This window comes from Amblyomma mixtum, chromosome 8, assembly GCF_055824585.1.
Source record: "Amblyomma mixtum isolate Tamu chromosome 8, ASM5582458v1, whole genome shotgun sequence".
Classification (NCBI taxonomy): Eukaryota; Metazoa; Arthropoda; class Arachnida; order Ixodida; family Ixodidae; genus Amblyomma; species Amblyomma mixtum.
The window spans coordinates 31072694-31086594 of record NC_143019.1 but is presented as its reverse complement, the minus strand read 5'-3'; the positions used below and the strand labels follow the sequence as shown (position 1 = coordinate 31086594).

The window sequence follows — 13901 nt, the reverse complement described above, 5'->3', positions numbered from 1 at the left end:
CGAGGCACGCAGGTGCAACTATGCTGCTCGGCCATGTTAACCGACTAGGCTTTGCAGCGAATAAGGCAGCATATTTTAATCAACAAACTATACACATGTCAGCAGTTGTTTACTACGCCTGTATCAGAAAACGCAATATTCTTGCCATTAACAAAACAAGGAGCTGGCTGTGGAAGATAACAATCCGAGGATAAGCCGAACGCATGGCATCGTCAAAAAATTGAAAAGGGTTGGCTTAGTTTGAGAGTAACCGCATGGAAAAGGGGAACAAATTTACTAGCGATTTTATTGAGCCCTAATCCACGCTGCCACCGAATCAGAAAAGTTCAGGAATAAATTCTCGAGCAGCAATAAACTCGTAACCATCTGCCTAGTGTTCTATGCACGAATGGCCGCCGTGGTGGCTCAGTGGTTATGGCACTCGGCTGCTCACCCGAAAGACGCGGGTTCGACCCGGCCGTGGCGGTCGAATTTCGATGGAGGCAAAATTCTAGAGGCCCGTGTACTGTGTGATGTCAGTGCAAGTTAAAGAACCCCAGATGGTCAAAATATCCGGAGCCTTTCCTACGGCGTCCCTCATAGCCTGAGTCTCTCTTGGACGTTAAGTTCCCCCCATAAAGAATTGCTGATGGATTAGCTTTTTCAAAACTAGTGTGTACACGATAGCTTCTGACACGCTGCCGAACGAATTGTCCGTGAATTTCTGATGAAACTGCCTCGCTGCTGTGCCAAACTCACTAAGACGAATTACTTGTTTAGTCCATCTCTCTGACACGGTTGCCCTCGGCTGTTGTTGAGCAGACGTCGAGGCGGCGGCTTCGTTCGCGGCTTGTTGTCGTCAGTTCTCCGCTTCTTGCCGTCGTTGTTTAGCTATGCGTTCTTCCCGTTCTTCTGGCGTCTCAGCCGCACGCTTGGCCTTCCTCGCCTCCTTCTTGCGCTGCCGGCCGGCCTTGTGCCAATGCTACGACTTCGGGATCTGTCGGCTTAGCTTCTCTTAACCTTTTCTGATGCTGTACTGAGTACACGCGCTTGCAGTCCGCCTCTTCATCCATTGCCCATCTGACAAGAGAGCGCACGCTCACGATCACGCTGACAAGAGAGCGCAGCTGCGCATGCTGCCGCGGAACGAGCACGGCGCATGCGCAGTGAGGCGCATAGCTGAGTGATGACGTCATGCTTGGTGACGTGGCGGAGACCGGCACAGCGGCGGCGACGGCGCGGCGAACACCTGTGGCTCGGCGCAACCGGTTGCCGTGGGAACTGCTCATGCGCAGTGTGGCCTTGCGCGCGACCCGGCGAAATTCTCCGCAGCTAGCGTGGGGAAGCTTTCGCTTCAAAAGAAAAAGAACGAACACAACAGAAGCTCCCCAGCCACTTCTCTCAACCTTCACCCCAGTGACGTATTTAAGATAGTAGTTCTACAAGCCTCATCTATGGAAAACTTTTTCCGATAATAACCTCTGAAGGGCAGCTGAATATTGTTCCCACGAATGAAACAAAACGTTTTTGCGTTTAGCAAACGGCGAAACCTAGGAGCACTGCGTCAAATGCAATACGATTCGATAAGTACAGCGGTTGATCTAGATAATAAGAGCGCCCGTTCCTGGTCCTGTGCGTCGCCCCTATACGCTGAACGAAGAGAACTCGTCTCGCACGCGATCCTAAGTTCCAACAGCGTGGTTGGGTGATGCCCCTGCCAGCCGAGATTCAAGGTACGCAAGTCGAAGTTCCTTATTCCGTAAAATTTCTGGTTGTCTCCTGACGGAATCCAAAGACATTCCTTAATACAAGGCTCTACCCCCAGCGGACGCGTATATACAATGAAGCTCCTCACTCACCACGGGAAGATGGGAGAGATGTACCCGTAGTTCTGGCAATTCATTGTTCTCGCAGCACCATTGGATGCATGGCCTAATTATAAGAGGCTCAGCGCAACTACAACAATGGAGATACAGAGCGTGGTTCGTCAAAAGCTGCCTTGGAAGTTAAAAATAGGCCATTTGCGTCTTGATTTTTCTTTTTGGCAATGAATGCAACAGACACGAATATTGTGTGTGTACTTATTTTATGCTAGGGCCCTTGCGGAGAGCAAATAATTTCGAGCTCAGCAGTACAAGTAATGCAAAATATACTATAAGTAAATGCGACTTGTCGGGAATCACAGGTTGCAGCCAAGCGACAGGAAAAGAGGACCATTGTTGCAGACATTTGGGCATACAGCTCGAGCTGCTCATCTTTATTTTTTCTCTACTTCGCGGCCGGCACTTGGGCGCCGGCTTTAAGCGCTATTATCAGCGCCTCTGCGGTGCCGCGTAGTTGGGCGCTACAGGCGTAATCAGAGAAACAAGAGAACCAAGTTAAAAGCAGCTAAAAGGCGCAACATATCTAGGAGAAAAGAAGAACATGAGACAAGGAGCCAAGGGTCGTTTTGCTGGTTTTACTATGATTCAGTACCAACTCCACATCGTGAGCCTTGTTGAAAGAAGAGATTATAAGCACACCTTCCGCGAAAAAGTACTTGCCCTTTTGAAGTGACACAGTGACATCTATTATCTGAAACAGGAGAGCTGCAGCCGATGTGCGTATTTGAATTTTATTCAGCGATGAAATTTTTTGTAAATGTATCTTTACGGATTCACTTTGAAATACGTTCTTAGGCAACGGAGAGGATGAAAGAGGCCTGTGGCAAAGATCTTAGCGGTAGAGGTAGTGTTAGGGAGGTTGAGAGCTGCCTTGTAGAGGTCCACAAGGACAGTCTCGAGAGTGTTAAGTTGAGTCTTATTGAAGGAAATGTAGGGTGCAAAGTAAAAGACCTTGCTGAGGGCCAGCGCGTGGGCAACTCGGAACGCATGAGCCTCGTGGAGACCTGAGCGCCGAGTGACCACGCGCCGCAGGAGGTGAGTTACTGAGTGGCAGGTGGTGACAGTGTGGTGGAGGGCTTGCACGTTCTTGGCCGCATGCAAAGGAAAGCCAAGAACTTTGCACTGCGTGACGACAGGAATGGGAGAGTCAGAAAGGTGGAGAGAGACGAAGTGGTTGTGTGAGCGCTGGTATGAGGAATGGTTGAGAAGGAGAAGCTCGGATTTCTCAGGAGCAGGACAGAGGCCAGCGGTGGTGAGAAAGGAGTCAATGAGATCTAGGCCACGTTGCAGGGTGTCCTGTACGTGACCGGGAGAGCCCGACAAACACCACAGAGTGATGTCATCGGCGTAAAATATATGATGCAGGTCGGGAATTTCAGCTAGCTGGGAGGCATGAGGGGCCGTAGTAAGATTGAAAAGGGTAAAAGAGAGAACAGCACCTTGAGGAGTGCAACGGGTGAGGTGGTGGGGGTAGGACAGATGGGTGTCTACTCGAAAGCGAGCCACACGTTTACAGAGGAATGAACGGATATAAGAGTACATGGGGGGGCTCAGTCTAGAGAGTCGAGTTGGGAAAGGATGTGGTCTTGGAAAACACTGTCGAAGGCCTTGGGAACATCGACGGTTACAAGTGCGTGAATTTGAGTAGGGGTAGGTGACAGAAAGGTGTGCTGGAGAATCAGAAACATGTCCTGTGCACAGACGCGGCGTCGGAGGCCGATGAGAGAATGGTAGAACTCCCTCGCCTCGAGAAAATTAGAGACGCAAGTCAGGGCCATTGGCTCAAGGGTCTTACCAAAATGGAGCCTAGGGTGGGATGCATCCTTAACTGCCATAAAACAAATGAAAGACAAGGACATTTGCTGCAACTTAGAAGATCCATGCACTCAATAAGAAAACAGAGATACGGTCACGCCGTATCTCAGTTTTGTTATTGAGTGCATAGATCTTCTAAGTTGCAGTAAGTGTCCTTGTCTTTCATTTGTTTTATGGCAGTTAAGGATGCATCCCACCCTCGGCTCCATTTTGATGCCAATCCCACTCTCCCCATCTTAGCATCCTCAAGAAAGTACACATGCCTTCATTCCCCTGCACTTTCCCCTCCCTCATAACTTATCGAGATTGGAGGAGGTATCCCTTAGAAGGACCAGGCTTGGGCGGCTCTTACCCCGTCAGTCACGTGCCGATGGGGTTCACAAGAAGACGCATGACCCGCCACCTGCCCGAGGTATTCTACGTCGGCTGCAAAGGCAGATGTTCGCCACCTGAAGTTGGTTTGGTTTGGTTTTATGGGGTTTAACGTCCCAAAGCGACTAAGACTATGAGAGACGCCGTAGTGGAGGGCTCCGGAAATTTCGACCACCTGGGGTTCTTTAACGTGCACTGACATCGCACAGAACACGGGTCTCTAGAATTTCTCCCAAAGAAATTCAACCACCGCGGCCGGGATCGAACCCGCGTCTTTCGGGTCAGCAGCCGAGCACCATAACCACTGAGCCACCGCGGCGGCGCCCCCCTGAAGTGTACTTGCGCAGGGTCAAGGGCTTCAAGGACACGGATTTACAGGAAGGGGGACTAACGACGACAAAGAGAGTTTTTCCAAGTGGCTGACCGACAACAATATTCGCAAAGTCTTGTCCAGTTCCGGCACGAAACACTTTACTGGATTTCCTATAGTATACAACGAACCCAAATTATGCCTTTATGGCAAGAGTGCGAAAAAAAAGGTGTTCGTCAAGAAACTTTACCCAACATCATTCAATGGCCAGAGTGGACAACCTTTGTGCCCAGGTGCCGTCAAAACAGCAAATGTCAGAAATGTATTGCAGCGCAGTCGCTACGGGTTCAATGATTTTTGCGACGTCGAAATGAGTTTAGACACGCGTTTCATAAAATATTTGAAAATATCAGTGAAAAATCAAGAGTGGCTCATGAGATATAAATCAACAAATTTGCTATACCTAGGCTTTTTTAACCATGTCAACGCTGCTGCTTCTTGTTCAGACCGCGCAATGAGTGAGGGAGAAAAACTTTTCATGCGTAGGATAAATCAAGGTTATTTGGGTAGGCCTTCAGTGCAAGAGCCCATTGAGGGATTGATACTGGTAAATAGCGGCTCAGGTAAGTTGTTCCAATTTGAGAATACGCGGTAGAAGTGAACATTAAAAAAACGTTAGTTTTGGCATAGGGAGAAGATAGTCACGATAGAACCCGATGCTGTGTTCGATGTGCTGCCATAAATAGTGGCTCTGGGGTATCCTGTAAGGCAATACAACACTTTTATGTCAGGCGGGTCACGTTTACGATTGCTGTTGTCTATTTCTCTTTGCTTCATTATCTATGCGTGGGGCGTCCTATTGTGGCATTAAACTAGACATGCAGCTGCGCACCGCCAGTGTGTTTGCTACAAATATCGGATCAGCACTGCAAGCGCCGTACGACACGAAGTAATCAGATACCTATTACAGAGCGCGTACCATGGCCGCTTACAGTGTACCGCTCCCCCCCCCCCCCCCCCCCATTGCGCATGCGCAGATCGCTTTTTGGCCACCCTCCCGTCAGCAGCCCTTCCGCCAGCGGCGAAATGACCAATCAGCGCATGCGTAGTGGCGGTACGCGGTGACAGGTACCGGTATCAGTAGGCGCTATGCTAAGGATATCTATTGTCTCGGCACAGAATGGCTGTGGGAGAGAGCGTGCTGAATAGGGAGCTATGCAACTGACAGTGAGCGATAGCCACCACAGAGGAATATCTTAGAGGCGCGCAACCGTACTTGTGACGCGCCGCATCATTTTCTTTCCTCCTCTCTAAGGGCTCCTCCATTCCTGTTTTTTTTCTTTTCCCCGACTTGATCGGGAGAGGAAAATAACTGAAAAGGGTACCGGTGCCAGTTCAGCGACGAATAGGAGAAACAAGAGGAACGAGGAAGGTAGCTAGTCTATAATTTGGGATGGAAATTATAAATGTCCCGGCACAGCCCTAAATCTGGAAAGAAACTTTAATGGAGCTGGAACATGCGGATATAATCGAAGGCTTGCTAAGTCACTTAGGAGATGAACTGCAAAGCATGATCAATGACTAAGACAGGCAGAGCAGAACGGTGGGTCTGAAAACTAACATGAAGACAACCAATGTAATGTCCAACAGTCTAGTAAGGGAATAGCAGTTCACCATTGGTGGCGAGGTGATGTAAGTGGTAAGAGAATATGCCTACCTAGGGTAGGTAGTGGCCATTGATTCTCATCATAAGAGGGAAATAACTAGAAGTATAAGAATGGGGTGGAGCGCGTATGGCATCTCACATCATGAACGGAGTTTACGAATATCCCTCAAGAGAAAACTATCCAGCAGATACATCTTACCGGTAATCACCTGTGGGGCAGAAACGTGGAGGCTAACGAAAATGGTTCAGATTAAGTTAAAGACAAAGTAGCGATCTATGAAAAGAAAAATGATTGGTATAACGTTAAGAGATTGGCGCGGGCGAAGTAGTTGAACAAAAAAACGCGGCTTAATGATATCCTAGCTGGAACCAAGAGGAATAAATGGGCTTGGGCAGGGCATGTAATGCGAAGGCAAGATGACCGCTGATGCTTAAGAGGAGCGGAGTGGATTCCAAGAGAAGGCAAGCGTAGCAGGAAGCGGCAGAAAGTTAGGTGGGCGGATGAGGTTAAGATGTTTGCGCGTCCATGGTGACCGCAGTTGGCGAAGGACCGGGTTAATTGGAGAGACATGGGAGAGGCCTTTGCCGAGCAGTGGGCGTAGTCAGGATGTTGCTGCTGGTGATGATAATGATGACTCGAGGAACATAGAACCGCGATGGAATCAATACCACGCAATCGCTACACGCTGGTAGTGCTCGGATCCAGAACGAAAGGGGCAACTTTTTTTTTCACGCGTCTTGAGTAGAAAGCCCTTGAGCATAGTCGGGCTGGTGAAATAAATCCTTTAGTCCCGGCATACACAACTGTATAAGCAACTTGTTTTGTGTGTGCTTCGATTGCTCATGAGATATAAATAGCCGCCAATGGTGGGAGCTAATATTAGAGCCGGAGCCTCATCGCGCCTGCGTCTCTGACGACCATTTGTTTTTAACCAGTTGCAGAAAAATTATCGCTATTCACCTGACGGCCCCACATCTTGTAAAACAAGTGTAATCACATCATGTAAATAGTGTGGGACTTGACCTGGAGATGTATGAGGCCCCGACATGATTGAATAACTATTGTACAGATAGTGCTGATTGTTTGCGTGCTGTCTAGGAACACTATATAAAATTTTAAGCTCTAAAGATTTCCCGACAAGACCGTAATTCGTGACTGAAAGGGTTTATGAGTGACCTTTTCTCCCCGACAGCTAGATACTTTCCGGTGTAGGTTTCTAAAAGTCAACTGAAGTTTTCAATTCGACCGGAATCGCAAAAATTTCTAAGAAATCATACGAATGTTCTGCCTTACTACTTTCTGCTTTCTACTTAAACTACGAGAAAACACGCTGAATTTTGTCCAGGGTCACTCATCTCTCGTTGTGAGTCAGTCCATTGGGTGACATTTTTGAAAGATCCTACGACATTTTCAAAAGACTCTACGACGCTTTCAAAACACCCTGGAAAGATCACGAAAGAAATAGCTCTGCGTAGAGTTGGTATAAAAAAAAAACATTTTTTTTTGCAAACATTTCCAACGAAGCAACTGGCTAATTCCGAAACTGGTCGTTTAGCACGGAAAACGGGCCTGAGAGGCATCAGCTATGAAAACGAGCTTTTCTACTGCTATATTTTTGAGGCAGGCACCTAGAGAGATCAGCTGCATCGAGCTGACTGAAGCTGCTTGGCAAATACGGGGTGTTTCGGAACTGCTAAAAAAAATTCTAAGATTTTGGATTTGGACACAGGCGCAAAAGTTTTTCAGAAATTAATTGCTGGCAGCGACGAACCAAAGGAACTGTTCTGAACCGCCCCCAAAGTACTTTGTTGCGAAATCAGAATTCGCCGCTGTAACAACATTTAAATAGCCCTTAATTTAGCGCATAATCTTAGATGGACATACCACGTAACACATCTAAAAAGAAGCAAATCGCGTTCTTGGTTACTTTCTGCGAACACTAAGCCCAGCACACAATCGTTGAAATCATTAGCCTATGTAACATTTGTGCGGCGCATACCACAGTATGCATGCGCTGTTTGGGACCCTAATCAAAATAATCTTAGTGAAGCACTAGAAGCAACAAAAAATGCGTCGATAGGTTCATCTTCTCTACTTACTCTTGTCATGAAAGTGTAACCAAACTAAAATGCAATGCTCATCTCAGAAATTTAACTAACCGACGTCACATAGCGAGACTGCCTATATAACAAGTTCTATTATCATGTTCCGCACGAGTCTGCTATCATCCCTGCCTACCGCACTTCCAGCCGCACGAACCTTGAAAGACCACCTAGCCTCCGCCTGCCCGCACATCTGCACGCACTGCGAACGACTGGAATAACTTTCCCAGCCACAAAGATCTCCACACTGACTCATCCATATTCAGATTATCAATTGAAACAATGTTGTGCTCTGTAAGCCACTTCTTCGCGTAATAGCCCTTCAATCGGTACTTTTAGTCAGTTCTAAATAAATAAATAAATAAATAAATAAATAAATAAATAAATAAATAAATAAATAAATAAATAAATAAATAAATAAATAAATAAATAAATAAATAAATAAATAAATAACAGTGGTTAAACGCTGCCTAACACTGCCTTTGCTGGCGGGGTGACAGGCTGAAAGCTAAAAGTAAGCGATGCCTACTCAGCATGAACCCTGCATATTTCAAATGTAAGGTGTTCACAGCGGAAACATCTGCAGTATTGTAGCTCCAAAAATATTGAAATCAAAGAGGCAATCGCATTTGCACTTCATGAGGTTCACCTGAGACGAGGATTTATATATAAATATACCAATTTATTAACAGAAGGACTACGAATAAAGAATGCGGTCACCGTTTACATCAAATGCCTTCTGACAGCGCTCGTGGTACAACCGCTTTCTTTTCATTCCGTTGGTTACGTTGAGAAATTCCGTCCAGCAGTCTGTATCTTGAACTCTTCCTATAGATGACTGCTTCACCCGAAGGTCATACGAAGGGGTTATAGTAACTGAAAACGTAAAAGGATGTTGGCATCATGTGAGAAACCTGATCATAACGTAGCGCTTTTAAAAGCACGATTAAACAGCGCTCAAAGCCCAGTGAAGGTATTGTGAAGATGTAGTCCTGTGATGATGGAAAGTTCTTATTGCAGTGGATGTGAAAAAAAAAACCTGAACCCTCAAATATGCCCAGGCAATTGATGCAGAGTAGTTTAGATACATTTTTGCTGCTATTTATTTGCCAGTTTATTGCTGATTTCTTAAAATCTTGCACACCTGCAACCATTGATAGCACTTGAAGTGCAAGGACGAAGACTTATTCTTATGCTTCTGCCTGATTTTTAGGGAAAGATGGAGGAGCTTGAATTACGTGACCACTGCCAACTGATCAAAGAGTTTGTTAGTGCACCAATGTCGTTCTTTCAACCAGAGTTCTGCCATGGGTTTTAAACTGAATCGATAACATTCGCCGAAATAATTCTTTTCGACCAATCAGAAAAGTGCAAAAAGCAGAAATCATACGAAACAATATAATTTGTATTTATTTTTACATACTGCAGGCCCTATTGGAGCTAATGTAGAAGTGGGATTGTCAGTTCATGTAAAAGCGGCGGGGTACAAGACACACACACACACACACACACACACACACACACACACACACACACACACACACACACACACACACACACACACACACACACACACACACACACACACGCACGCACGCACGCACACACACACACACACACACTCACTCCCAAAAAGACAATCTAACATGTTTGCATGCACAGCGCGAACAATGTGATCGGCTGTAACTATTAAATTGAAGCAATGCACAAAGAACACAACAGAAAAGAAAACATCATGTGGCACCGATAGCTTTTAAAAGTTAGCTAAATGGAAGAGGTCGCGTTATGCCAGGAATTAAGTTCCAATGTTCAGTTGTCCGACCAAGCAAATTGTGTTTGAAATTATTAGTACTAACGAAGTATGGCTTAACAATGAGGATATCATGACTCCTTGTTGATCGGAGAATATCAGGGGTAAGATATCAGAGGTGTGACATGATAAAGTGGATTGACGATGCAGTGCAAGAACTTCAGGGAATCCACGTGACGGCGAACGGAGAGGTGGGTAAGATTAAGTTTTAAAGGCATAATATGATGAAGAATAGCGATCATACCGACGAAATGTAAACCTTATTGCTGTCCTTTGTATGCTGTTCATTTGATCAATTTAACATTGTTTAGGAGACGGAGTAGTATACCTAACACTGTGTCTTTGCGGTGATAGTAAATTTGTAAACGGGCCTCTGTTTCGGTATGCGGTCATTCACTTGTATTGAAAGCAGCAGCAGTCCATGTAACGCTCGCTAGTTCTAGCCTGGGCTTGCAGCGAAGGCTACGTTGGGCTGTAAAGCCACGTGCGTCTCCTGGATATCGTTTTCTTAACATATTTTTTTTTTTACCCAACTCAACCCAACTTTGCATTTCGGAATCGAAATCGGGTGCTTGCAACGGATGCCACTGCGATAAATGCCGAAGGAGCGTTCCGTCCATAATAAAGAGTTATAGCATAGCGCGATCCACGATCCGCAACCGCGATCCGCTTCCGCGGGGCAACACTGGGTACCCCTAAATGGTCCCGACGCGGCGGCGCACAAACAGCTGACTGGAACGTGGCGCCGCCTGGCGCCCCCATGGCGTTCTGCGCACGCACTGTGGCGCCCCACGGAAGCGGATCACGGTAGTGGCGTTAAGCCTGGCAAAGCATTGCTGGTCCAGGCATCCTCTCTCTTTCTTTTATGTTTTTTTACCTTTTTTGAGAGGACCAATAAAAGGGTAAAAGGGTAAAAGGCCTAACTCTATTCACTACCAGAAACTGACCCCTTGAGTCTGAGCTAGAATTATATCTTCCGTAGGCGCATTTGTAGCGATGCGTTGGTCTCGGTTGTCTAGCTTCACCTCTTCTCGGCTTTCTGCTGGCGAAAAAGAACGTTATCTGCAGGCCACTAACCAGTGCTGAGATTTCTGAGCGCTTTGCATAAAGCTAGTGCCATTCTGGAGCGACGTGCGATGTCGACGACTGTGGCTCAGTGAAGCTCCCAGTACACCGGTACGATGCGACGAGACTCAGCGGCAGAGCGGAACGTTTCAACAGTGTTCTTCTAATGAGGCCGCTTCAATCCTAAAGTTTCCAGAGGCGTAAAATTGCCTTAGTATCCTATTTTCAACGCTTCAAACTGCATATAGTGCAATAAAAGCAATGGTGAAGATCCTTGCTTTGTAATATCATAATACTTTATAAAATTCATGGACGTAAGCAGTACTTCTCGGGATTACCTAACTACATTTTGCCGGTTTTGAGAGTTATATTGAGTTAATGGCTCCGCCTACGCACCCTTTTTCGTCTCACATGCCGAAGACTGCTAGGGTTTCAGGAAGAAAATAGGCTGCACGACCTTCTACAGTATATTGACTGACTGCTTCATCCTATGCCTCATGGAAAGTCCTCAAGTTACAAAAAAAATGCCCAATAGGCCTTCAGTAAACTACTTCGACGCATAGGTGATGACAGCGTGAGCGTGGGCAGCTTGTTCGTTGTGTCGACGCTAGATAAACGAACTTTTCTCGCAATTAAGAATCGGTAGTCAGCTACCCGCATTATCTTCTGCTATTCGCTAGTCCCGTGTGACATTCGTGGGGGACTGGCCAAATTTACTGCAGAGCCAGACCTTGAGCTACACGGTGAGAGACAGTAGTTCAGCGGTGCTAAGGTTATCATAGGAATCCACCGCGTAGCGTGCAAACGCGAATTATCGCATAATGCGGTTACCACTTTAGTATGAAGGCAACTCGCATGCTCAGCGAAGGAAGCGTGTTGAAAGTAGTATGGAACTACTCCTTCCAACGTGCGTGTAATTGCTAGTTTGAAGGACTCATGTACATGTTCTTCGTAGGAAGTAATAAGTAAGCTGCCACTTGAGTTCCGCACGCAAAAATCCAACTCGCTCAGTACCGTACCAGCTATATGAGATTACACAGTGCAGGCCAGGGGGAGAAAAACGATCAGCTCACCACGTGTGGCTCTGCGCTCAGGGCAAGCGGTAGTCGTTTGCCAACGTTGGCCTAATGAATCAGTGACGACGGTAGTTCTGGAAGCGGCGAGATGCTTCCGTGCGGGGCGCTTCCCGCGAAAAGACTGGAAAGCTTGTTGGAAAAGGGCTCGTCTCGAGGGGTGGAGAGGGGGCCACTTGCGTTCGCAAAAAGCGATGAGAGAGGGAAGGCAATCAATGTGATTCCGCCGCGAGGCACGAAAGGCAGCGAGATGGCGGGTATACATGTTGATGTTCCAAAAATCTTCTCAACATCGCAATTTGAGAACTTCCCGTGAACATTACGCGCGGTCATTACTGTGGTGCGGAGTTCCATGTGTGTTCCCATGAGCATTAGTGTTTATGTCATGAACTGACCTTCCGGCTTTGTTTATGACTAAAATTTGCTTCTGTTGATTAGCTGTAGATTGCTGGCAAAGCAGCCTGGGCTGCAGAGGAGTGTCACTAAAACTGTAAATCGTGACTGCAACACATTACAATGCTTTGGATTGGCACGTGGGTCCTATTGGTGCTGGGATTTGCGGTATGGTAGTGATGTTTCGAGAAGGGAAAGGACGGCAAAAATTCGGTATGATTAATGGTCAGCTCGTGCCTTACCAAGAAGCGCAAGTCGGGTATGTTTTTGTGTGTATATACTCAAAGAGGCAAGTAGGTCGAAGGTTTTGTACAAGTATAATAAGAAATCCTAGTATCTTCTCTGTGTACTGAACCTGAACCTGAATGCTCGTCACAGTTATTGCGATTAGTCAATGAGCAACATATTCATGATAGTTTTCTTAGAGCTTAGGTGTCAGCTATGGCAATCAAGGTTATATATATTATTAGCTAAATTTGTGTGTCGGAGCTTGCAAACCACGCCCGCCATGGTTGCCCATTGCTTATGGCGTTCAGGTGCTGTCCCATGCTCGCTCAATCGAATAGCGGCTGTGAAAGCCGAACTTCGACTATGGCGAAAGACAAAGATGTCCCTGCGCTGTGCGAAGTGAATTAAGGTTAGGCGACTCAAGGAGGTCCAAATTATTTTGGAGCGTTCACATAGCCCATGTGCATCTTCGATACGTTAAACTACAGGTGCCATACAAGCAGGCAAAGAGACATGTCACTTAGCTGCAAACAGGTAACTGTATCAAAGTAAAAACTGAACTGCAGTAATACAGTATAAATTCTGCGAACTATATATAGTAAAAACTCAATTGGTTTTGTGGGTATTAATTGTTCGCATCACACCGATGCTGATTATCAAACTGCACATTAGCACTTCAAGGAGTTAAAAAGTTGTTTTTGCAAATGAGGACACCCGGTTTGCCGAGGTGAGCGAAGACCTAGGACATCAAGCCCACGCGAACTTCAACTTCCGGTCCTCTTGTTCTTTTGAATGCGAAGTGGGTTGTTCTGTTGAATGGCTTTAACTAAAAAATATTTGGAGAATTACCACCACAAACTTTCTTAGCACTTTGTCTTTCGTTTGAAACAGAAGTACGCTTTAGTTAAATTCGAGCCCTACGAACCCTGTCTTGATCGCAGGACGGTATCCGCAAGGCAGCCGTAATAATATATCTCTTCATTATGTAGTTGAAATGTAATGCTCCTTGGCTTTGTGTGATGTGTACTTTACCCTGTAATGCTGTAAACATTCATAACGCCTTGGAGAGATGCGGCGGACTGAGCGTCATTATGAAGAACTGATTTCCTCCCACTTTTTGAATTGTAATATTATTGAAATATAATAACTATTATTGTACGTACCACCAACGTTTCCCATGACAAAAAATACAGCGCACTGCCTA

At 46.2% G+C, this 13901-nt stretch overlaps 1 pseudogene; it reads right to left on the bottom strand.

The window, feature by feature from the left end:
• LOC149331902 (uncharacterized) overlaps nucleotides 1-13901 on the bottom strand; it is a 209514-nt pseudogene that overhangs the window by 62864 nt on the left and 132749 nt on the right.